Source organism: Ochotona princeps, chromosome 15 (genome assembly GCF_030435755.1).
Source record: "Ochotona princeps isolate mOchPri1 chromosome 15, mOchPri1.hap1, whole genome shotgun sequence".
Lineage (NCBI taxonomy): Eukaryota > Metazoa > Chordata > Mammalia > Lagomorpha > Ochotonidae > Ochotona > Ochotona princeps.
Genome location: NC_080846.1, coordinates 42,925,530 through 42,952,002, shown reverse-complemented (window position 1 = coordinate 42,952,002; position 26,473 = coordinate 42,925,530).

Sequence of the window (26,473 nt, the reverse complement as noted above, 5' to 3'; positions counted from 1 at the left end):
AAATAAATAAATAAATAAATAAATAAATAAATAAATATTTCAATCCCTCTATATGTAACATGGTTAAGTTGGCCTTGACTGAGGGGAACCAAAACAGAGCTTTGTTGCACAACCTTGCCTTGTTCTCACAGAAGTTACACCTGATAAGTCTTTCACTAAGCAATAACCGAAATAAAGCTGACAAAAGCAACCAAACTAGGTTGCCTGCTCCCAGTTTCTCCCTCTCTGTAAACTAAGACATACAAACTAAATTGACAGCTAATGTTCACTCCCAAAATAGAACCCTATGGATTGTTGAAAACAGAAGAGGCTTCCCCTTAGAAGTCATAAAGAGTCATCATTGTTCAGCTGTGGGGTTGGGGCAAAGGCAGCTCCCTGCAGTGTTGGTGGCTGTGGGGGATGCCCCAGCCAGGATGGACCCAATGCTGGGGACTCAGGCCATGGTCACTGCTGCCATGTGATGAGCGAGTCCTAGGCTTTCTCTAGGCCCGAGAGAGCTCTTCTTCTCTCAGGGTAAATACACCATGAGAGAAACTTGGTAACTGGATTAAGGCCTTGGCTCCCCTGCCGCTAACATCTAGTGGCAGAAAGAGTTTGGGCAGTATTTGGCCGAAGGGTTGGGGCAAAAGCAGCTCCCTGTAGCGTGGTGGCTGGGGGGGGGGGTGCAGTGGGCGGTGCCCCAGCCAGGCCGGACCCAATGCTGGGGACTCAGGCCAAAGTCTTTGCCGAAAGGCAGCGACCAAGTCCTAGGCTTTCTCCAGACCAGCACACCAAGTGGTGCCAGGCTCTGCCTGCTGGCTACCCGGTGGCAAGCTCTGGGGTTTTCGGATATGTAATTGTTGCCTAGGGACATCCATGGACAAACCCAGCGTGATTGTAGGTGAGGGATGGATTCTGGGTGATTCCCTGCAACGGAGTCATGGAACTTTCTGGCAAGCATAGGGACAGAGATCTGGTAGCTTGGAGTGGAGAGCCCATTAGATCTATTTGGGCCAGACTGATTCACCAGCCCAAATGGGAATCCTGAGATGAGCTGTTAGCATAGAGCATCATTGACTGCCACACACCAGTTCATACAAAGTCATGGCTGGGGGCCTGTCTGGCAGGGTCAGGTACCAGTACCTGACTGAGTGGTGGACCAGGGAACAGGTCACACTTGGCGGGGTCAAGACACTAACCAGCATGCAAGAGAACCAGGTCTGAGGGTAGATTCTGTGGGGGAAGTGTGGGCCAACCCTTTGGAAATACAAGTCCCACTGGTTAGCTCATGAGCTGGGGAGGTGATGGGCTGAGCTAGGTGTGACCATGGAACCTGCCATCGTTTACAGGTAAAGGAACTGACAAAATCTGGGCAGGTCAAAGCAGCAGCACCCAAATGTGCATCCTAAAATAGGATGTGGGGTGGGCTGAGCTGCAACTGGAAGGGGGCAGACTGGGCAGGGCCAAGCAAACCTTAACTCACAAGGAAGAACAGAAATCAGGATGGAGCACAGGTCATGCTGAGCTAGGCTCTTACACTGACTGGTCTGCATGAGCCAGAGAGGCCCACAGCATCGCAGGCAAAGGTTGGAACAGGTGAGGGGCTAAGCCAACTAGGTCAGAGCAACCACTGGAACGCACATAATCTAGGGCTGGGAATAGGCCTGGTTGGGGAGCTGTGAAAGTACACCCTTGCTGGGTTGGGGTGCCCCCAGTGAGTGTGGAGGCTAGAGTGGCGACTGTGTTCTGGTCTGGACGTGGCTGCAATCTCCCTTGAAACAAGTGTAAACTGATACTGGGTACACCTAACTGGGCTAGACTCCCATACCAACTGGTGCTCTGGAGAACCTGAGTAGATGTAGGTCAGACTAGGCTAGGTCTCTGACCCTACTGAGCCAAGTGTGAGCAGTGTTTGGGTACAGACAAGCCTTGGCTGGGCTGAAACATCTAACAGTAAGAACCGGAATGGGTTGAAGGCCAGCAGGGAGGGCTGGCCCATGGACCTACTGGTATGCACAAGATCTAGCATAGGAAGAGGTTCTGATGGAGGAGCTTGGGGAACTCTTCTGTCAGGATACAGTCCCTACAGGTGAGCGCAAGAAACATGATAGGGAGCAACCCAGACCAGGCCAGAGAATGATACCCACCAGCATACATTTGGTATAGGTCAGGGGCAGACTAGGCTGAACCAGTTTACATCACCCACTGACAAATCTGAGTACCAGAATAGAGTGTGGGTCAGGCCAGGTTCGGTCACAACACAAACCAGTGCACATTACAAAATGCCAAGGTGAGGTGAGCCGTACCGGACTGGGCCCAACCAGCACACATGAGAACCAGGGAGAGAGGGGCAAAGCTGGCAGGGGGAATGTAGGCTCCCTTGCTGGACAACCACTCCCACTGGAGAGCGGGAGTTGGGATGGAGGCAGACCAGACCAGGCAGGGCTACAACACCTGTGAGCCTCATGTGAGCTAGATCAGGGAAAAGCCAGGTTGGGCTGACTATTTCTACTGTTGCAAGCATAAATCAGAGTGGGTAAGGGTTGGTTGGGCTGTACTGCAGCATCAGCTGACAGAGGCTGGCACTGGGGGCTAAATCTGTCAAGTTAAACTGCAGAATCACCTGTGGAGAGCATGATCTGGAAGTGGGAGTGGCCCAGTAGGGAAAAAATGGGCACATCCCTCTTGGGTTACCACTCCCACTAGAGAGCACGAAAACCAGGACTGGGACAGGCATGACTAGACAGAACAGCACCTGCCAGTATGTGTTTGGGCTGGATAATGTGGTAGGTTGGGTTGAACTGGGCTTCGGTGCTCATTGACATGTATGAGATCTAAATGGAATGTGGGACAGACTGAAGAAGTCTGCGGTACATAGTGGCAGGCATGGGAACCAGGGTAGGGGGCAGGCCTGGGGGGGTTATGGGGAGTTGCCCCAACTAGGCTGCAGCTGCCAGTGGTTTGCGTGAGGGCCGAGTATGAAGTAGGCAGGATTGGGCTAGACTGCAACACCCATTGGTTCGCGTGGAAGACAGGGCTGGAAACAGAACTGATCCAGCAATTGAAATGAGCAGCATGTGCATAAGCTGATTGGGTGAATGACTGTGTCAGACCCTGTACTGGCAAGCACACATAAGAATTCGGTCTGGGATCACCTCAGACAAAGTTTCTCTGGGTATCCCTCCAACTGAACTGCTGATCTCAGAACCCCAACCCTGAAGAGACTATGTCAGCCAGTGGATTCTGAATAGATTTCATTGTGCTTGGAGTGGTGAGATTGGCAGCAATTCAGAACAGTTCAACTATCAAAACTACTTGAGCAGGACCCCCGGAGCATGCCCCACGTCAGGGACCTGGGATGGGAAGGAGGCTGGGTGGGGCTTCTCCCTTTGTTTCTCACCTTACCCCAGATTCAAGGGGAAAAAAATGATGTAAGTGTGGAAATAATGATCTTACCCACTTTCCTGTAACTCTTGATGCTTTGTAACCCAATCACCTATGTAAGGTTATTAAAAATATTAAAAATAAAAAAAAATAAATACATAAAGAGTCATTATTACTAAGGTTGCATATTAGGAAAAATTAGCTAAAAATTCTAAATAATTGTTAGTGTTCTATTTCAAGTAGAAAATACAGTAGGTGTTTGTTTCTGTATCTCCTAGACAAGTGGAACTTCCCTTTTAGTTTATGGCATCCGAAGTTCTCATGTGTGTACTGGAGGTATCATACGCTTCTAGCTTTAGATAAAGGTGATAGTGCTCCCATTAACTGTGTTGATAGATATATGAACATTGCTGGGACAGCAGGAATTCATTCCAGACATTTAACCCAGCTAATATTAACACAGTGTTTCATAAGATGGAAGAAAGTGTTCCCAGTGTTATCTCAGTAGAACATGCATGGGACCACAATTTTTTTCTTTTATCCACTCATTCATTTATTCATTCATTCACTGTGCATTCTGAGATATAAGTACCAGATGAACATGTACTAGATGCTGGGATGAATATGATATCTTAGTCATCTGAAATGAACCAACAAAATGAAGAAGGTTCCTTGCATGTGATCCCTTAGTGGGTCTCAACCTGGTTTAGAGGATCTAGAAAGCCCTTGAAATTTATTGCCATCTTTGATCTGAATGTGTGTATATACCTTTTTTTTTTCTGGCACAGTGATCCATAGCTTTCCTCAAATTGTTACAGGAATTCAGATCTGGTAGATATCAAAGTGTCACTGGCCTGGGAGGCGGGGGAGAGGGGCAAAATGCCCTGGTTGCAGTAGAAGCTGTTAGCTTTGTCACCCTGGCTGGAACCTAAGTAGTTTTCCTGTGTTGGGCCCGATGCAATAGCTCAGTGGCTAATAGAGAATATTCAGTTGGGCCAGTAAATTGTTTCTGTTGCAGTGTAGTTTCCTATAAGGCACTTCCAAAATTTTTGGATGCTTCCTGGCTTCCTTTGAGATGAGAACCAGCTCAGCTCTAATAAGTCATCCCAATTAGAAACAGGTAGGGGGACAAGGTGGAAGTCACTGGGTACAGGTTTTGCCTAATTATGTCTAAACCCTAGTCTAGGAATCTTCCTGGGGGAGACTGTAGGTGAAGGTCCTTCCTGAGAAGTTGGAAGAGATGTCTGCTGTGGGTCTGGCTGTGGTTTGTTCCTCCTAAAGGTTTGTGTGTTGAAGGCAAGGTAATATGGACTTAAAATCTTGAGGGGGGGCTAGTGAAAGGTGATTAGATCCTTGAGAGGCATCATCATAGGAAGAGAGGAAAGCTAGTTTCATGGAGTTGGTACCTATGGGGATGGTTTTGTTATAAGAACACAAGATTGACCTCACGATGGTCTCTGGCCTCCTGTTTCATCTTGTGATCTCCGTTTTGCACACAATCCTTCCATGAGTCCCTCACCAGAGACTAAAGGGGGACTTCCCAATTTTGGTCTTTTAGTTTCCAAAATTATGAGCTAAGTAAACATCTTTTCTTTACAACATGCCTAGCCTCAGTTATTTTTATTTTAACAATGGAAAATAGACTAATACAGCCTGATAGCCCCTGCCTTCTGCTGTGGAAGATGGAGTTAGGACAGTGCCTCTTACCCTATGTTTCTGGGAATGAAGTTATTAAACCATAATGTCTGGAGCCCCTTTGGCTGGTGTATTCCAAAGTGTTGTCCATCAAAAGTCCCAAGGTGGTTTAAAATCTGTTTTCAGTTTGCATTCTTGGCAAAGAAGCAGTCCTTTTGGTTAATAATGTGACTAGTTGTATTTAGGAACTCATTAGGTGACTGTGGAATACACTAACACTCACCATCTTGTGCATATCTTAAACCTGAAATTTAAGACTGGACAGTGTTAACTCAACCAGACTAACTGGTAACAGTTGAATCCAGAATGTACAGATATTAGAGCAAAATATCTTAATTTTGGTCCACCATAAACTCTCATTGATCCCAAGTCAAGTGTGAAGGATCCAAAGGAAATTAGGGTTTGCTATTTTGCTTTGCATGGATTGCTTAAGAAGTTTATAGTGTTTGATATAGAAGGCTGGGTTGAAATGACAATAATGTGGTTCTGATTCTGTCACAGGTTGTGTGTGACCATGAATCCATGACATAAATGATCTCAACCATGATTTTCTTATTTTAAAATGCACATAATAAAATTGGCTTTGCTTGATTGTGATTGTCAGACAGACCATGTATGACAGTATATGTGGAAGTGCCCTATTGTGAGTTTCATTAGCAAAACAATTCTTGCAAAAATCATTGCTTTAGCTTTGGTTATTATTGGCAGAACAGAACCATTCATTATTGGCATCATGCTGGTTCCCATCATTAAATACATTGTTTGTCCTCTCAAGGTCTTTGTGAAAAGATTAAAAAAATCTGATCACGCTGGAAATGTGTGTATTTTAATAGTATACATTTGGTTTCAAAGAACATCTGATAAAGACTTTAAAGGTTTGAAAGTACAAATTGAATATTAATAGCACTGTTAAAAGTTAATGAACCAGGACATGTCAGGAGAGAGCAGTGATTTGCCAAGGGTGAGGCAGTGCCTCTGTCTTTGTGTTGTGTTGGAAATTCCTCAAGGGATTGATTGGTTTGATGTCTCTGCTTTTATTTAATTCTTTATAGGATTTTCTGACTGTGGACATCCAAAGATCCAGAACAATTATAATTGTTTTTAAAAAATTTTTGGCTTGGTATGATGAGGTCTATGAGTTAGTCTTTCACAGAGCAAAACAGCAAAGGGTTTTAAAGTTTATTTAATGTCTGCATGTCTGTTGTACTGTCTGAGATACTGAGGTTTGTATTTACATTACTGAGCTCTCTTCTGTCTCTCTAGCAGGAATGCCAGATCCCCGGGGTCAGGAATTGTGTTACCTCCCTAAAAATACTTTATCACTGTGTTGAATAGCATGTGAGCTAGCATAAGCCATATTGAGGCAAAATTTTGAGCAGGTGACAGTTACCTGTGTTTTCCCTTTCTAGGTACCAGAATATTGTTGATTATAGTCAGATGCAGTTTTCTCTGCCAAATGTCTGAATGTGAACTGTAGCTGAAAAGCTTCTTTAACTGCTGCTCTTATGAAATTGACAAAGGAAATCTACCCATTGTAAGGAGGAGGGGCATATAGAGTTTTATTAGTTATATTTGGAAACAAGGAACAAGAAGATATCCTTAGTGGTATTCACAAGTTGTTTCCCTTAAGGCTGGCAGTAATACTCAATGCACAGTGTGAATGAAGAACTTTGACTCAAGTCTAGGTGATTAAAGTCTAAATAATAGCTCTATCATGAACTAGATATGACCCTCTGGCCACTTCATTTCTGAAAGGTTCTGTTTTATCACCTGTAAAGTGGGGACGATAATAATACCTTCTTGATATGGTGTGTTGGGAAGATTAACTGGGGTAATGTATGTTAAAAGGCTCAGTGGTGTGTCTGGTATATAAGGTATGATAAAGCCTTGTAAGCTAATACTGCCAGCCCAGAGAGTATTATTCAAGTGGTCCCAGGCTGCAGCTCATTCAGTGTGCTCCCAATTGTCTGTCTCAAGGGTTCTGTGCTGGGTCATCCTTTCTTGCTTCTTGCATTATTAGTCACTCCAGATAATCATTCTCTTTGTTTTTCAAGCCTGGGAATGGCTGCCTAACAAAGGTCTCTCTCTGTGTCCTGAGATAGAGTTGGTTTGTCCCAATCCACTGGTTGTACACAGGAACAGTGTGATTATGCATGCCAAAAGGACTCCTTGTTTGCTGGGAATAGAAGCTGAAAACAGATTTTCAGCCACCTTGGGACTTTTAGTGGACAGTACCATGAAATAAGCCAGCTTTTCTAGAGCCAGAAGCTCCAGACATTACCGTTTAATCACTTCATGTCCAAAGTCATATGGCAAGAGGCAGTTTACTGCAAGAGCCCGAAACAGCTCCATTCAATGAATATCTTTTGATTTAATACTCATTAACGTTACATAGATGTTGTCTTTCAGTATGGGTTTGAGGGAGAGGTGAAATCCAGAATCCTTCTCTATGCCCTGTAGTTTGGCTTCTGTCTGAATTGACAGCTCTTGAGCTAGCCCAGAGGGAAGGTGTTTTTTGGCATTAAGGATTATGGAATTTCTAAGAACACTAGTGTGTATGTGTATGTTTAAATATTTATTTGAAAGGCAGAGGTACTGCAGGTAGGTGAAGGAGAGGGAAAGGAATCTTTTCCATCTACTGTTTTGCTCCATATGGTCACGGCAGCCAGGCTTGAGCCAGGTCTAAACTAGAAGCCTGGAACTCCAAGCATATCCTCCACGTGGGTGGAAGCGACACAACAATTTGGGACATCTTCAGCTGCTTCCCCAGACATATTAGCAGGGAGCTGGACTGGAAGCAGAGCAGCCAAGATTCAAGCTGATGCTCTACTATGGGATGCTTGGTATCACAAGTAAGGCTTAACCCACTACACTGCTATTCCCTGACACTGTTTTTTGTTTGTTTGTTTTTGTTTTTGTTTTTTTCTGGGGCTGTGAGGTGAGTTGTACTACTGCAGTTATAGTGATGTCTTGATCTTGCTGTGGACTGTATGATTTATCCCCAGCCTGGCTAACTGGACTGGGTAGAATGTTAAGATAGGTAAACCTACAATAGACTGGTGGAGTCCTGCTGTAGGAAAAACAGTAGCATTTTGTCTTGCTCCAGAATTGCTGAATAAGAAGATGGTAGTTCTCTTTCTGTGACTTTATGCCTGCTCTTTGCTAAAGTTCCAAACTTCAGCTAGTCTTATTTCAACCTTTTCTCCAGGCGCTGTTAGCTTACTAAGAGCCTTTAGTTTGAGGTCAAGGAATCATCATCCCATGTTGTGCACTGGATCAGTACTACAACTGCACCTGCTGATCAGAACCTGAGTGCATGGAGCAATAATGACAACCTCTGAGAACATTATTATAGCTTGAAATTTGGGTGTTGTTTGTTATTCTGCTTGATGGTTTCCTGTCTGATTCTCACCGAACTGAAAATTGCCTGGGAGTAAAGGACTGCCCCTGTGTTCATAACTAGCGCCACAATGTACGTTTGTTAAGTGAATAGATGAAAGAATGAAGGAAGGCTCTCTCATGGGCTAGGCTATGCTTTGGGTTATCAAGTGTGTGGTGTTGCCTTTCCAGAAGAACAAGTAGCAACTTCTCCTAGGAGCATTAAGGAAAAGCAAGATCATGGCAGCAGCAGCAAAGCCAACAGTTAGAGTAAGAATTAGGTAAGGCAGAAAGTCACAACTGGAGCGAGCTTCTGTCCAAGTAGAAAGTAAAGCCTAGCCTTTGAGTTAGAGATGTGCTGTAACAACACTGATGTTCCTTCTGTGAGTCAAAATGTTTTTACCCCTGCTTCAAAATAGTCCCTCTATTTTCATACTATATTTTGAGTACATTTTTATCTTTCTGGGAAGCCAGTGGGCGGAAAAATGTTCTTCCTGCCAAAACCGACTCACCTTTTTTCATTTGTTCATTAAAAGCATGTTTTCCAAAGTGGCATATCCAGGCCACCTCATAATAGATTTCTCTGGAAGCCACTATGCAAATGAAGATTTGCAGTGCATCTGCTCCTTGAGTCCCACAAGCTCTTATGTTCTTATAAATATTTCACTACAATTTAATAAAATCCTTCCATTTTCCTAGGGTGGAAAAGACATTTCCTCTTTATTTTCACAGCTTCTTTGAGACAGCAAGAGGAAGGAAGGCAAGGCTTAAATGACAGTCACCATTGACGATTCTGCTTCAAAACCATCAGCTGTTCTCAGTCCTACCTTTGTAGTACTAAGTGAGAGCTACTGGGCAAAGTTATTATGGATTGGAAATTCTGACCAGAGAGCTCACAGAGGCTTTCAAAGTGCACCCTCCTGGGTGATCAGAATGATGCTGGGTGATCAGAATCAGCTTGCTGATTCTCAGAGGCCTATTAGGAGAATGTGATTAAAGTCATAAAGTGGAAAAAGTCTCAAAAATCTCAGAGTGAGAGAAAGGTAGCAGTAGAAATCATTTTGATGAGACAAAGCTATCCCCAAAGATTTCCAGGAAGACCTGCGGTGAAAACTGCTACAGTATCAGGTCAAGTGACTTCTAGGAATTTCTTTCTGTGTTAAAACTTTTAGATACTGAGTTGAGCTTAGTTCTCATCTCCAAGAATGTTCTTCCCCTTAGAGTTCCAACTTTAACAGTAACAGAAAATCCTGCTTGTTGGTGGGTGATGAAATATTCTCAACAATGTTAGTGACAAAACTATAAATGTAATGCAGCATATTTATTACATTGATTAGTTGGAGCTGCTTAATACTAGCTTGCAAGAATCGGTGAATTTTTTAGTTTTGTAAGCTCATTATTAAATGAAGTCATTATTAAAATTAAATGATCCATATTTACAGTTACGTGAATTACACTGATTCAAAGGTAATAAATATTTAAAGCTCATCACATCCTGGTTACATTATTAGATTTTATTTCACATGATCTTGAGGTTATTTATTTCAACTACATTTGTGTGGTGGAAGTCCTATGTAATGGTATGTCCCGGTCACATCTTCCCAACTCTGGGCACTAAATACCATCTGGGTGCCTTGACATGGGCCATGTATTTACCGTACAGGAACTGGCAAAAATCTTCAAAACAAGAATCCTGTTCCCCCACATGCCCAGGGCCAGCTGGGAAAACTCTACCAGAAGCACCTAGGGCGCGTGGATATGTTGTAAGAAGGATGGACCAGCAACCAACACTGGCCAGATCAGCATGAGATCATCTGAGGTTGGGTCCAGGAGAGAAATTCTGAAGTTGGCTCTGAAGCAAGTGCATTTTCATATGGGTCAGGATCAACCTCAGGGATATTTAGAACCAGGACAAATCACAGAATGTCCACATGTCCCTACACATTTTTGTACAGGTAAAATTAGGTTAACATGCATACTAAAAGCCTCTTAAAGCGGAAACAAAGTTAATAAAAAATCAGCAGGGCACCTGAGTGTGTGTGTGAGAGTGTGTGTGCATGGGTGAGGGTTGTAGGGCAGACTTCCTGTGGTGAGGTGATTGGGTCACTTAAGTGAAGTCAAGGAAAGCATGAAAGGCCTTTCTGCATTTCTCTCCAGGTAGAAGCTAACAAGATGTTGGCCTTGATCTCACTGAAACAGAATTTAAAACACTGGAAAAAGACTGAGGGGAACGTGTGTTTAGGTGGCTTCTTGGAAGCAGACAGGGGACGGTCTTTGAGTGCACTCTTGAAACATGTTTTTTCTACTTCAAATTGTAGGCCTGTAAAAGCTTCCTGGGGAAAAAATAATCACAATGTAGGATGGTGTTTACAACATACACAGAAACAAAGTGCATGGGCACTAATCACAGAGAACTTGTAACTATTCTGTGGTAATAAAAATGATTTCAATGATAAGTTGCCTTTTCTAATTTTATTTTTAAAAGTTGTCGTTGTACATATTTATGGGGTTCCATGTGACTTCCACACACATACACAATCGTATCAGGTTATTGGCACTCATAAGCTTTCAGACCTATCATTTCTTTGTGTTGGAATTTTCAAAATCTTGTGAATTGGCTTGCTTGCTCGATTTATTGAGATCGTAAGAGGGAAGGAGTGACAAAGAGACAGAGATCATTTCTGGCCATTCACTCTCCACATGTGTAAGTATCTGGAGCTGGGCCAGGTGGAAGCTGGGGAACCAGAAACTTGATCAAGCTCTCATACATGGGTAACAGGGACCCAATTACTTGAGTTCTCATTGTGGATTCCAATGCCTGGATCTGCAGGAAGCTAGAATGAGGAACAGAATTGGGAGGGAATCTGAGGTATGCCTGTGTGGGATGGAGAAGTCATAGCTGGAGTTTAAACCACTGCACCATGTGAGTGCAACTTTACCAGCTACTATGGAATCTAAAGATAAATTGTTGTCAAACAGTCATCCTACTGTGAAATTATTTCTCCTATCTAACTACACCCTTATACCAAAATGGTAAATGTCACTTATGTCTACTTTAATGGCACCACAATGAAGAGTAAGTATATTTTGAAAATCTTATCATTCCCAAAGCTCATTGATAGGTTAGACATCATTTTCTAACCAAAGGACATTTTTTTCTTGATGTTAATAAGAAAGAAACTAAAAGTAAGCCAACAGCAGTAACAGGAAACACAAGGTGGTCATGGAAAATGTTAGGGAGTTTTGGAAAAATTTAAAAGTAGTAGGATAAAGAGACTGGAACCTTAACAACTGGTAACTGATTTGCCCAATGAGGGATGTCAGCTGTGTGTTTAGTCCTAGGACCACTGCGTAGCCCAGAAAGTGGAAGACAAAGAAAGAAATGTCTATCTGGATGTGACTAGGATCTGATTTGTCATCAGCTGGAGCTGATCAGGTGAGGAAAGGCTGTTGGATACAGGAAACACTCATCTGATGCATACAGATGTTATACAAGACCACTTTAGAAATTAGCAGAAAAAAATTAAGCCTATTTTTGATGCAAAGAATTGGAATCCATCCATATAATTTAGAAAAACTTTCTTTGAGAAGCAGAGAGACAGAAACAAATGGACACAGAGCCCCCATCTGTTAGTTCACTGCCCAAGTGCTTACAGTGTCTGGGGCCAGGGCTGGATTGTGGCTAAAATTTAGAGACAACTCAGGTGTCCCACATGGGTGGTAAGATCTTTAAATCACTTGAGCCATCCATCATGTGCTGCCTCCCAAGGTGCACACTAACAGAATGCTGGAGTCAGGAGCCAGAGCAGGGAAGAGTCCAGGTGGACTACATGGGATGCTAGCATGTTAATTAGCATCTCAGCTATGAGGTCAAATGCCCACTCAATGCATGATTGTTTTATAATATGCATTTATTTCGTTTATTATGATGATGATGATTTTATGATGCAGTTCCATAGGCCCTGGGATTTCCCTTAGCCTCTCCCCAAAGCCCCTCCCCACCACTGAGTTCCCCTATATTATTACAGTAGTATATAGTTCTTCATAAACAGTCATAAGTCCATTATTGTGAGCATGGACAATGCTAGAGAGTCCAGCATCCTATTTTCAAATTATATTTAACAATTACACTGGGGAGTCTGTCTTTGATTTGGAAGTAAAGATGCATACTGCATTGTATCCTCACATCTAGATATGATAGTTTCCATTATTCAGTTACTATACATCCCCTTCAATGAAATGCCACAAAACAAAATCAACAAGAAGGAAAAAGTAGAAATTTACAATGCCATGAAGTTAAATAACAGTAAAGAAAAGTTAAAAGAATATGCCTCTTCCAAACCTACCCTATAAATGATACTTAAAGATGTTCTCTTGACAGAGAACAGAAATATAACATGAATTTTCACAAAATTTTTAAAGGTGCCTTTTATGCATGGATTTCAAAAATTGTGTGCATCAAAATGAATTCATTGGATTCCATTTCCATCAGCTGTTCTCCAGGACACTCCAGGTTCATTAATACTGAAGTGCCCATTTTTTTCACAGTTGCACAATTATGAAGTCAGGTGTATCTTACAATCGATGAATGGTGTCAAAGACTGATGATCAGGGCCCAGCTCAATGGCTCAGTTATCTGATCCTCCCTCTTAAGTACCAAAATCCCATATGGGCTCCTGGTTCCCAGTGTGGCCCTGTAAGACTTGGTAGATCACCGGGTATACTATTCTCAGAAGGCGTTAAAGTGGTTCTTATGAAACTACGTGTTCCTTTGATAGGGAGTGTTATAAAAGAGTGAACTTGGACCTCCTGTTGCAATGGCTCAATGGTTTAATCCTCACCTTACAAATGCCTGGATCCTATATGGAACCCAGTTCATATCGTGGCTGTTCCACTTCCCATCCAGCTCCCTCTTGTGGCCTGGGAAAGCAGTCAAGGGTGGCCCAAAGCCTTGGGACCCTGCACGCATGTGGGAGACCCGGAGGAGTCTTCTAGCTTCAGATAGTCTCAGCTCTGGCCATTGTAACCACTTGGGGAGTGAATCAGTGGATGGAAGATCTTTCTGTCTTTCCTTCTCTTTGGAAATCTGTCTTTCCAATAAAAATAACTGGGTTAAAAAAAAGAGAGAATGAGCACGGTTTACCTGGTGGCAATCATGATATTGTTGTTGTTGTTGTTATTATTATTATTATTATTTTTGTGGAAACTTGGGCATAGGTATTCATGTTGTTTCATTACCTTCATACTTATCTAAACTTAACATAGACAAATCAAAATTGTAACAAAGCAAGGCATCATGGGATAAATTTGTGTCCTATTAAATGTAATTTGAGGTCTTTTTATCTCTCTCTCTCTCTGTCTGTGCTCTGTGCAGTGGAGAACTACCAGTCTATACATCAGACTCGTGTGCTCCTATGTGAGCAGCTGAGGAATCTCACCTCATTCCTTTGCTATACGTTTTAGATGTCTCTGCAGTAGAGCAAAAGGCAGGAGTAAAGGTATGGTGGTCAGAAAGTAGAACCTGTGGTGGGACGATATGGGTAGATCATCTGTCTGGAGTCAGGTTTGTATGGAAGAAGGACTACAAGTAAGATGATGTTGGGCTGATAATGTGTACCCATCACAATCAATGCACACATAAATCAGTATGTGGCAAATCTTTTGTTGAATGAAATAAGCTACTAATGAGGCAATGGGATGTTACCATATAATAATGCAAAGTTCTTGGCAAACTTAATAAAAAATGATAGCTTCTATTCCAGATGCACAGTTGTAGGGCATAATACATTTCACAGCTGGTGGCCTCTTATTTTTCAGTTGGGATCGGAGAGAGGGAAGTGGAGTAGGATGCAAAAGGAGATGTAATTTGTTTATTTCTCCCTTTATTAGGTCTCTGAAAAAAATACAGATTACAGATTTAATTGCACTGTTTGCTTCTATCTAAAAAAAAGCTCAATTAGTAATTGCATTAACTTGTTACCATGGTTTTGCTCTTAAGTGGTGATACAATTTTAGATATTGCTTCTCTAATTATAGGGTTTTCATTGTTGTGAAAAACTCATTCAGCATATGTTCCATTTTCACTTTTATGAAGTGTGACATAGAAAAAGGGGACTCCAGTCTTTGAAAAACCCAAGCTGAGCTGAAACTGTCTTGCCTAAAGCCATCACCTTCTGTGACAAGCTGGGTGCTACTATGATTTTTATCCTTCTTTGATGAATAATGCCTGAACACAGACCATATGCTTCCTCAAGAGCTAAATGCCCTAGGCATTGCGCAACTGAGGTATAATTGCATCATGCTTGTGAGGGATGGTTCTAATGGCAGAAGTAATGATAGTCTCATGCTGCAAATGGCCTTTGGGTCTTCAGACCACAGCCCCATAAGGACAGGTCAAGGATTTTGTCATTCCCAAAAGCTGTCAGGAGAGACTGTCTACCACCCTCATTTGTCCCAGTGAGAACTAGCAGAAGGCAGCAGTAAACGGTCTTCTGCATCCCTTGTACCTACAGTACAGAATTTCATGTGTTTTCAGAAGATTTTTAGTGAATAATCAAGGTAGACTCATACAAAACTGAGTTCATGTATAGACAAGTAGTAGAAAATATCCACTTAAGTTTATTTTTTTTTTGGTAAGTTTATTTTATTTTTGATGATGTTTACACAATGCAGAAGGATGTGGACCACTGATCAGGATGGGGAGGATTGAGGAATGGGGTCAGTGAATGAGACAGTTGCTTCCAATCTTTTTTTTTTTTTCTTCTTGATGTTTCTTTGGGAAAGGAGGAGAGCAGCCCAACCACATTAGTACATAAGGTTGAGTGACGGCAACCCCATGTCATCCCAGAGACCCCAGTGTGGAGCATGTTCCGAGTGTACTACTTAAGTAGTTTGGATAGTTCTGAAATGCTGTAGTTGAGGAAATCCTTCCAAGTCCCATTGACCAACTTAGTCCATCTGAGAGTCTGCACTCACCCACATACTTGCTGTCAAAGCTTGGCTGGGAGAGCTGTGGATAGTGTAACCTGACTGGTCTGGGCTGTTCCTAGTTTCAGTTCTTGTGCTCATCTTCAGAGATGTTAGCTGAAACAGAAGTTCCCCAAGCTCATTTATGTGGCAACCTGCCAGTTGCAGATCTCATGCACACTGGTGGCTGCTTAGTCCAGCCTGACTTGGCTTACCTCCTGTTCCAACATTCATTGTATGCTACAGGCCAGCCCCCTCACCCCGCCATGACTCAACTCCAGGCCTGGCTGTCACATGGTTCATCAGGTCCTGAGACCTAGCCTGATCTGTCCTCCTCACACTCTGGCTGTTGCAAGCACCACTGGGTGCTGGAGCCTAGCCCAGTGTGTACCCCAAACCTAGTTGACACTCATGCCAAGGGATGCTTCAGTAATATCTGTACCAGTTTGTTGCCCCCATTCCATCTCTTTCATTCACCAGTGGGAACTGCAGCCCAGCAGGGGCATCCCCTTAGCTCCCCTACTTAAGTTTAACATATGAACAATTTGTGATACCTAGAAGCACACAGGGTATCCATAAAAACTGAGAAATTGGGAGAGCAAGATGTTCACTGCTTTTTAAAAATGTTTATTTGAACATCAGAGAGAGAGAGAGAGAGAGAGAGAGAGATTTTTCCATCTAGAGTCATTCTCCACAGGGCCACAGTGGCCAGGGCTGGGCCGTGCTGAAGCCAGTACCTGGGAGCTTCACCCAGGTCTTCCACATGAGTGCAAGCCTCCCAAATACTTGGGTCATTTTCTTTTGCTTTTCATAGGCCATGAACATGGAGCTGGAAGGAAAGTTAAATGACCAGGGCATGAATCAGTGCCTGTATGGGATGCTGATCTTGTAGGCAGTGGTGTTACCTGCTATCCCATAGTAGCAGTCCCAAATACTCACTGCTCTGTGGTACTTACTCTCTGGGGAGAAAACTATACAGTGAAAGGCAGCATCAGGGTGTAATGCCTGTTACAGAAGAACTGTGTGGATAAAGGAGGTATGAATTGGTTATGATTAGGGACAAGTTGCAAATCACCTGAGGAACAAAGGAAAAAAATGCATGAGTTAAACCTGGAGCAAGTCATTTAATCCCTTGTCTGTGAGATTCAGCATCTGTAAAAAAGGGAAGGGTTAAAGCTTTTTGGTAGGGAAGAAAGCCACTTTGCATCTTCTTAATTCTAGTTATAACTGGACAGGTAGAAACTGGAAAAAAAAAAAGGGAAGTCCAGGTGGCAGTAGGAACATGGATAAGACCCAGCATTTTCTGGCTGGAGTGTAGCATTGTGTTGAAGTTCATGTTGACATGGGTGTATGTTGTGCAGTGTATGGGTTTGTATGTGTATGCATGCACTTTCATGATGAGGAGAAATTTCCTTTGCTCTCTTTTTCTACGGGAGTTCCTTTAAAAATTCAGGACAGGAGAAAATTATTTCAAAGTTTTTGTCTATAAAGAATGGGGAAAAGTACAAATATGGGGTGATTCCAAAAAGTTCATGGAACATGGAACTTAAAAACAAGTTTATTTTGGTGCAAAAAGAAAGTCCATAGATAGTTTTCCATAGTATACATTAAAAAATTATTTACTTAAAAATGCAATGAGAGAGAGAGAGAGCAAGAGAGCAAGAGAGAGAGAGAGGTGGATCTTCCATCTGACAGTTCACTCCGCAACTGGCTATATTAGCCAGGATTTTAGCTAGGCAAGAAACTCCATCTGGTTCCCCTGTGTGGTTGGCAGGGGCCCAGGTGACTGGGCCATTTTCTACTGCTTTCCCATGTGTCATAGCAGGGAGCTGGAGCAAAAACAGAGCATCAGACTGAAACTGGCATTCTGATATGGAATGCTAGTATGGCAAGTAACAGTTTAACCTCCTGTGCCACAGTGCTGGCCCCTGTAGTGCACAATTTCTATGAACTCTTGGATGATACTTCATAGATAATTTACTTCATAGTATATTTCATAGTATACTTCATAGTATACATAATTGCTGTTATTGCCAAACAACATAATTTGTCAAATAACATGAATAATTCTTCTAAGGAATATTAGATCCCTTTATTTTTATGACATATCCAAGCAATGAAGAGTGCATATAGTTTTCTCTCTTTCAGTGAAAGAGTGATGTGGTTAGGGGAAGACCAGCAGGATGGTTGTTATCTTCAGACAGTGGAGAGAGGAGGAGGACAATGATTGAACATTGCTTTGGAGTCATACAAGTGTCCTTCCATGCTGCCATCTGTTCTTTGGGATGTGACTCAGCCTCTCTCTATTGATGGTACAGTCAGTGCAAGCCACACTCAAGGGATTGCTTTGGACATGCATGGGGCATCTTCAAGAAGCTCATGAGAAATGCATAGGACAAAAAGACTTTCTAGATTGTAATTGTTTTGCAAAAATAAACTTATGCTTAGACTTTTTTGAAACTTTTCAGAAACTGAAGAAGTAAAGCTTCCTCTTATGTGGAAGCTTTACCGATTCAACTAAGAATATACACAGTGAGTAGAAAGAAACTCCAGGGTCTCCTTGGAGCGCTGAAGTTTCTGTGCTACCCCATCTTACAGACCCAACTGTGTTTACAAGGTTCATCTCTTTTTTGAAGATATGCAACTTCTGGGAGCTAATTTATCAGCAGGCTCTGGGAGGATGTAGTGAATTCATGTAGTGAAAGGGAGCCCTCTCCTCTTTTATTCATAAATGCAAAGAAGTTTAATAATTCCTGAACTATAGGAAAGTTAAATGCCATTTATTTTGCATATTGGTTTTAAAACTTTTTTGAAAAACTTAAAGGGACATCAAAAACTGCCAGCTATTCTGTCTTTCCAAATAAACTAAACTAGATAGTAATAATGTGTTGATCTTTCTTTATTCCTTGCTGTGGGATAGGCACTGTAGAACCATGATCTTATGTTTCCTGGCAATAGCCACAGGAAGCTGATGTTTGTATCTTGAGAACTGACAGTTGCTATCCACATGACACAGTCATTTGGACTTTGGACTATGGCTACCTGTGTTGTTATGACCTTTTTTTTTTTCCTTAAAATCTTGCCTGGGAAAGACAACATAATTTATTTCTTTGTTTCAAGTGATCCCTGCTGGGCAACTTATCAGTGATAACAGTCTGCTCACTTTGGGCGAGTTGTTCATTGTCATCAAACCATAGTTTTCCTGTTGGGATTTTCTTTATGATCTTTACCTTGCTTAGGCAACCTTGGGCCAAGCCCATGTCACAGTCTCAACCCAATGTAGTCAGTTCCCTTCTTGAAGTCACTTGAACCCAGATTCCACACCTTATAAATATCCTCCCAGACTCCCCTTTGCTGTTAGGATCCTATCAAGGTGGTAGTTTCCTGATATTTGAGACAGTTCAGTAATACTTGTTTAGCAAAGGGACAATAAGAATTCGAGCGAGTTTCAGTAGAGTAGTCCTCCCCTTCTCTTCTAGGGGGTACATTGCAAGACCCCCAGTGGGTGCCTGAAACCATGGATTATACTTAATATGGCATTGAATCTTTCCTGCTTAGCTCATTTAATTTAGTGTAATATTTTCAAAGTCTATTGCTACTTTCACTTTACAGATGAGGAAACTGAGGTACAGAAACATTAAGGAAGCAAGCAGGGAGTCTAGAATGTGAACCACAACAGTCTCGCTTCAGAGTTTAAGCAAGACTAGAGAACCTCCTGACAAGTCTGGGTTCACAAGATGAGTGATACTTACGCAAAGCCTGGGTTGGCTTCAATGGCTCCAACCATATCCCAGAGTCTACCAGAGTAAGTCAACTTGAAATCCACACTTTTTTCTTATGTTGCAAAGGGAAGAATTCCCCTTGGCCCGAGGAGGAAAGACTTCCCCATCTACTTGCAGACTCTTGGTTAACTGTTTCTGCATTCCCTGCTGATTATCCATTTCTATGATTGCCTTATTTCCTTCCCAGAGACTAACTTCCTGAGTCTCATCCCAGAGCCACCATTTGGCTGTCTGTATTCTCTCTAATGGATAAAATGCATCATCCCACCACTGTAACTCTGTACAATTTGCTCAAATTATCAGTTTGGTGCAGAGCCTGCTGCTGATATGGGAACTGCAGCCAAAGATGTCAGGGTGGCTAATGTTGGGAAGTGGGGGAACCTGGTTGGCAGACACTGACTCATCCCATACTAAGTGGATTCAGAGACCAATGGGGACAGAAGCCAAGCTCCTTTTTGGCTTTGATCAGTTAAGCCACAAAAGGCTTGTCATATTTACCAACAGTTTATATGTGTCTGACTTCTTGCCACCAACATCCATGAATTCCATCATTGCAGGGCACTCAATGGCAGAAAAAGGCAGGCAGCCATAATTGTCAGGGATGGCACGACTTAGTAGCCATGGTGCTCTCTAAGAATGAGTTACTGCCTTTAAATAAAACAGGAGTGACATGTAAAGCTAAGCAACAAACACCTTCCAAAATTTGGACATGTGCACACACAAGGCCCCCTTTATATTTGTCATCCATTTTAAAATAATAGCCAATGCCCTGCCAACATTTTTTCCTGTAATACAATCAATCACATATATATTTTTCTGATCCCATTTGTCATCAAAGATAAAAAACAATCTAGGCAAAATTCTGGCTTTTTCCTCTAATTGTTTCAGCCGTTTTGTGGACCAAACACTATTCATAAAAATCCTTTTTCCGGTGTGATCTCACTCATTTACATGCCATTTGTACTTGTCAGAACCCGCTGTTACAAGTAATAGAAATTTAACTCAACTACTCAATCAAAATGTGAAATTCACTGTTTCATATAGTCTTGAAGTTAGTCTCATGATTTGCAGTGTCAGGCACTGCTGTATTAATGTATTGCTTTTCTCCCTCTTTTACTGAACCTCTTTTTCTTTTTAAGATTTATTTTATTTTATTGGAAAGACAGATTTATAGAGAGACAGACAGACAGAAAAAGATCCTCCATCCACTGGTTCACTCCCCCAAAGAACTGCAGGAGCTGAGCCAATCTGAAGCCTGGAGCCTTTTCCAGGTCTCCCACGTGGTTGCAGGGTCCCAAGGCTATGGTCTGTCCTCAGCTGCTTTCTCAGGCCACAAGCAGGGAGCTGGGTGGGAAGTTGGGCAGCTGGGATACAAAGTGGCATCCATATGGGATGCTGGTGCTTATAGGCAAAAGACTAGCCAGTGGAGGCATTGTGTAGGCCCTATTGAGCCTTTTTTTTTTCCTAAGCCTATGGTCCTAAGGTAGAAAAAGAAAAGAAGAAGAAAAAGAAAAAAGAAGGTAAAGGGGAAAGGGCAGGAGAAGCCCATGTAGTTGCACACGTGCTGGTATGTTTTGACTATCCAGGCCCAAGACCCCACCTCACTTCTTGACTAGGAGAGGGAATGGTATTCTGATCAACAGCTCCATCGTAATTATAAGCCAAGAAGAAGGGAGCATCTCTTCCAAAGAAAATCAAGTTACTTTTGCTGCTTTAAGATGCAAGGGAGGATGGTTCTAGCTATCCGTGGTTTTTTGTGCTTCCAGATGAACCTTTGGATCATTGTTTCCAGTTCCATGAAGAATGTTTTGGGCAATTTGATTGGGATTGCGTTGAATGTATATATTGCTTTTGGCAGTATAGACATTTTAATGATATTGATTTTACCTATCCAGGAGCATGGGATGTTACTCCATCTTTTGAGGTCTTGTTCAATTTCTTTTTTAAGCAGTTTGTAGTTTTCTTCAAATAAGTCTTCTACATTTTTGGTTAGATTTATTCCCAGATATTTCATACTTTTCTCTGTTATTTTGAATGGTATCTTGCTGGTTAAGTCTTTTTCCATCTTGGGGCTGTTCGCATACACTATGGCTGTTGATTTTTGTTCATTAATTTTGTACCCTGCCACTCTACCAAACTCTCGTACAAGTTCTAGCAGTCTCTGTATTGAGTCTCTTGGCTCTTCTACATAAAGAATCATATCATCTGCGTATAGTGAGAGCTTGACTTCTTCGTTTCCCATTTGGATTCCTCTGATTTCTTTTTCTTGTCTTATGGCCTCAGCGAGTACCTCTAGGACTATGTTGAATAGTAGTGGAGAAAGTGGACATCCCTGTCTTGTTCCAGATCTCAGTGGGAAGGGTTCCAGCTTTTCTCCATTCAGTATGATGCTGGCATTGGGTTTTTCATATATGGCTTTAATTATGTTGTGGATTTTTCCATCTATGCCTACCTTGGTTAGGGTTTTTAGTAGGAAGTGATGTTGGATTTTGTCGAAAGCTTTTTCTGCATCTATTGATACTATCATGTGATTCTTGTTTTTCAGTTTTTGGATGTGGTGTATCACATTTATAGATTTTCAAATGTTGAACCATCCCTGCATTCCAGGGATGAATCCTACTTGATCTGGATGAATGATCTGTCTGATGTGTTTTTGAATTCTGTTGGCTAGGATTTTGTTGAGAATCTTAGCATCAATGTTCATCAAAGAGATAGGTCTGTAGTTTTCCTTCTCTGTTAGTTCTCTGTCTGGTTTTGGGATTAAGGTAATGTTGGCTTCATAGAATGAGTTTGGAAGGGTTGCTTCTTTTTCTATTGTTAGCAGGGGGAATCACAGTTCCGGACCTCTGGACATACTATAGGGCAGTGGTTATCAAAACAGCGTGGTACTGGCACAAAGATAGAGAGGAAGATCAATGGAGCAGAATAGAAACGCCAGAAGGAAACCCACACAGATACAGCCAAATAATCTTTGACAAAAAGACAAACGACAACCCAGGCAAATGGGAAGGTCTGTTCAATAAATGCTGTTGGGACAACTGGTTGATAGCCTGCAGAAACAAAAAAATAGATCCACATCTCTCACCATACACTAAGATCAGATCTAAATGGATAACAGATCTAAACCTACATCCAGAAACCTTCAAACTTTTGGAAGAAAATGTTGGAAACACACTGGAACACTTAGGGGTAGGCCCTCACTTCCTAAAAAAGACTCCAGATGCAGTAGACATCATGACCAAAATAAACAATTGGGACCTCATCAAACTAAGAAGCTTCTGTACAGCTAGAGAAACAATCAACAAAGTAAAAAGGCAACCCACAGAATGGGAGAAGATCTTCGCACACGACATAGGTGATAGAGGGCTAATCTCCAGAATATACAAAGAGCTACAAAACAACCAAAATGTCAAAACAAGCAACCCACTCAAGAAATGGGCACGGGAAATGGGCAGACACTTCACAAAGGAACAAACCCAAATGGCAAATAAACATATGAAAAAATGCTCAAGTTCCCTGGCAATAAGGGAAATCCAAATTAAAACATCAATGAGGTACCACCTAACGCCAGTAAGACTGGCCCACATGAATAAAAGCACCAACGACACTTGTTGGCGAGGTTGCGGGGAAAAGGGAACCCTACTCCACTGCTGGTGGGGCTGCAGGCTGGTACAGCCTCTATGGAAATCAGTATGGAGAATATTCAAACAACTCAAATTCAACATACCGTATGATCCAGCAATAGCACTCCTAGGAATATATCCAGAACACTTGTTCTATGAGAAACCAACATGCACTCCTATGTTCATAGCAGCACAATCAGTAATTGCAAAAACATGGAAACAACCAAAATGCCCATCAACAGAGGATTGGATAAGAAAGCTATGGTTCATCTACTCCATGGAATACTACTCAGCTATTAAAAAAAACAAAATGCAGTTCTTTGTGACCAAATGGGCCAAACTGGAAACCATAATGCTAAGGGAAATGAGCCAATCCCAAAAGGTTAAATACCACATGTTTGCCTTAATTTAAGATGATATGATGTTATGTATAACATGTTATGTTTTGAATGTTATATGTTGTGTATAAACTAAAATTGAAGTATAGGTGAGGTGGTCACAGAAGGTGGCTGGGAACCCGCATTTACTTTTAACATATTGGTTACTCATTACTATGTCAATTAATTCCATAATGATGTAAATTTTTGCTGATGGTATGTTGGAGCTTTCAATTGACTGGGATGATACTCTGCTGGCTCTGTCATCAGACCAGAGAGGGTATACCTAAGAAGCCGTTGAACTTGACGGGACAATAAGATGCTGGACTCTATGTTTGGTATACGCTTGCAATGGGGAAATCTCAACTGAACTTGAGCTGTGGTTATGCAGCAAGGTGGAGGAATCCACCATGGTGGGAGGGTTTGGGGAGGGGTGGGGAGAACCCAAGTATCTATGTAACTGTGTCACATAATACAATGTAATTACTGAAGTTAAATAATAAATAATTTAAAAAAAAAGATGCAAGGGAGGAACTGTTTATGAAGAAAGTAGGCTAGTTTTACTTTTGTGGCAGGTTCTAGTCCCATGTCCTGGCTCTAGAAAAAAAATTGCTCTTGGGAAAAAGCTTTCTGTGTGTTATTGGAGTGATTGTCAGCCTCTTGGGGGTCCTTCAGCATCAGTGTTTCAGGCAATCTTGTGTTTAACTGTCCATCCTAGCTCAACTCTCTGAGAGTTCTCCTGTAGCTCTCTGGGCCTTTGTTACCCAGATCACTTCTGGTCTGAGCATGGAGGATCCTTCCCCTCCCTCTCAGAAGCTGAATCCTAGTCAGTTCTTGTACTTATCAATTTGCAGACAATTTCTCTGCCTTCTAGTTCATTTAAAAAAAAAAACTTATTTTTTCAGTTGCATTTTATTTATTGGAAAGGCAGAGAGAGAGAGAGAGACAGACAGACAGACAGAGAGAAAAGAGATCTTCCATCTATTGGTTCATTCCTGCAAATGCCCCAAACAACCCAAGACTGGGCCAGTCCTGAATACCATCCAGGTCTCCCTTATGCATCTCAGGAACTCAATCCTTGAGCCATCATCTGCTGCCCCAGTCATTTCTCTAGGAAGTAGATTTAGACTTTAGTGTGCAAGAGACTTACTAAGTATTGTTTGTGCTGAAGACCTATAGGAGAGAAAAGAGGAAGTAGCACTGTTTAAAAGAGAAATTAAGTTACAAAGCAAGTCTTGCTGATGCTGAACATCAAGGGAGGATTTGTGGCTAGGGAGAAGAGAAGGTGGATTTTGATGAACAGCTATCAGTGACTACCACCCTCCTCTTTCCTGTGCCAGTCCTATTGATGATATAGCACCAACCTGAGCAGCACCCTCCTTGCCTCTTCCATTCCCAAATCCTGATGAGTCTGAGTCTCCCAGAGATGCCAGTCATATCCCCCATATTCTTCAGTCTGTTTTTAATTCATGAATCAGAGAAGTTGTGCCCCTTGAAGATACTTCTTTCATGAGCCCTGTAAGTCTCTTTTCTTTATAGCTTTCCAATCTTGCAGATATCTGACATACTCTTCCCACTCTCAGGTTAAGATACGGAGGCACAGCACCCTTGACTCTCACTCGAAAACTTTATTTATGGCCAGAAATTGCAGTGGGCCGCTCCTCATTTTTATTTTTATGTGTCCTGTCTGAGATGGTTGTTGAACTGCTTTCTAAACATGATTTTAGGAGTATCAGTGTCAGGAGAATTCTTTCTGGAGGGCTCAAAGGGTAATTTTATCTATTTTGGCATGGCATGATGCCCTCCTTGTCCTTCTGTTCCCCATTTCCTCTGTGGGAGAGGCAGATAAGTGCTCCAAAAACATATGCTTGATTCTTTGGTCTAGATGTAGGAGCCCAGTGTCTCAGCAGAGCCATATGGCTAGTTTTGGTCAGTGAAAAGGGAGGAAGAATTATTTGTGTCACTTCTGGGCCGAGGTCATGCCTAGTAGTCATGCCTTTCCCATGGCCTGTTTCCTGATTGCAGGATCCTTAGATGGCAGTGTAAAAATAAAGAAGGTGGCTGAATCCCCGAGTGATCATTTGTGTCGGAATGTACATGAGCAAGAAATAAGCTGGGTTTGTTTGTTACTAGACTTGAATTTGATAAATTCTGACTGACATCCTCCTCTTTATTTATCAGATGTTTGTCATTTCTTTGCAAAATGCTATGCTGGATATTAAGGATACAAAAATGACTGAAACACAATCCCTGAACTCAGGGAACTCACAACCTATGGGGAGAAGTTGATGCATGCTTATATATTTTTTGCTACATTGCTTTAAGTCCTATATTATAGGTGTGAACAGACTATTGGGGAGAGTAGAGCAGATAACTTACGTGAGGATGGGATAAGGGTGGGAGTGGAAAGGATGATTCAAGATTGGTTGGGTGACAAGTATTCCAGGTGGATTGACATGCACACAGGTAGAAGCAGAAAAGTGAAATCCATGGGTATGTGTGTGTGTTGGTGGGATGGGGGAAAGTCTTCAACATGTTCACAGAATATACGCGTTATGAAAGTTATACAAGGACTTGAAAATAAACCATTTAAAAATTACATTTCCTGTGAACTTTATGAAGTATAATTCTATATGTGGTGGAAGAAAAAAGGGTTTAGAAAACAGACTCAGAAGTTTTCATTAGGATGCGTTGTTACTGTGGTTTTTCTGGAGGGAAAGTTTATTTTACACAACAGGAATAATTTTAACAAGGCCTAAATGTAATTAAAGTTCTACTTTAGAGTAAGAGTCATCCTAGGGGACTACAGTGACCCCGACTCTCCAGGGATAAGTTATTATTGAGACTCAATGGTGAAGGTTTATTTGCACATAATCCTTAGACTTGGATAAATGCTTGATTCAAATGGAGCATGATGACACTACTTTAAAAGAAAACCAAATGTGGTCTCTCTTTAAATTAAACTTTATTTGTTTGGAAGGCAGAGTTACGGAGAAAAAGGGAGACAGATCTGCTGGCTCACTGCCCAAGTGGCTGCAACAGCTGAAGCCAGGCCAGGCTAAAGCTAGGAGCCAATAGCTTCATCTAGGTTTCACATGTGGGTGACAGGGACCCAAATGCGCTTGGACTATCTTCTGCTGCTTTCCCATGCACATTAACAGGTTGTGTGTTGAAAGTGGATTAGGAAGGATTTGAACTGGCACCAATGTAGAGGCTTAGATCATTGCACCACAATTCTGGCCCCCCAAAGTTCTATTTCAGAAACAGTCGATTGCATGTTTTGCTTCCT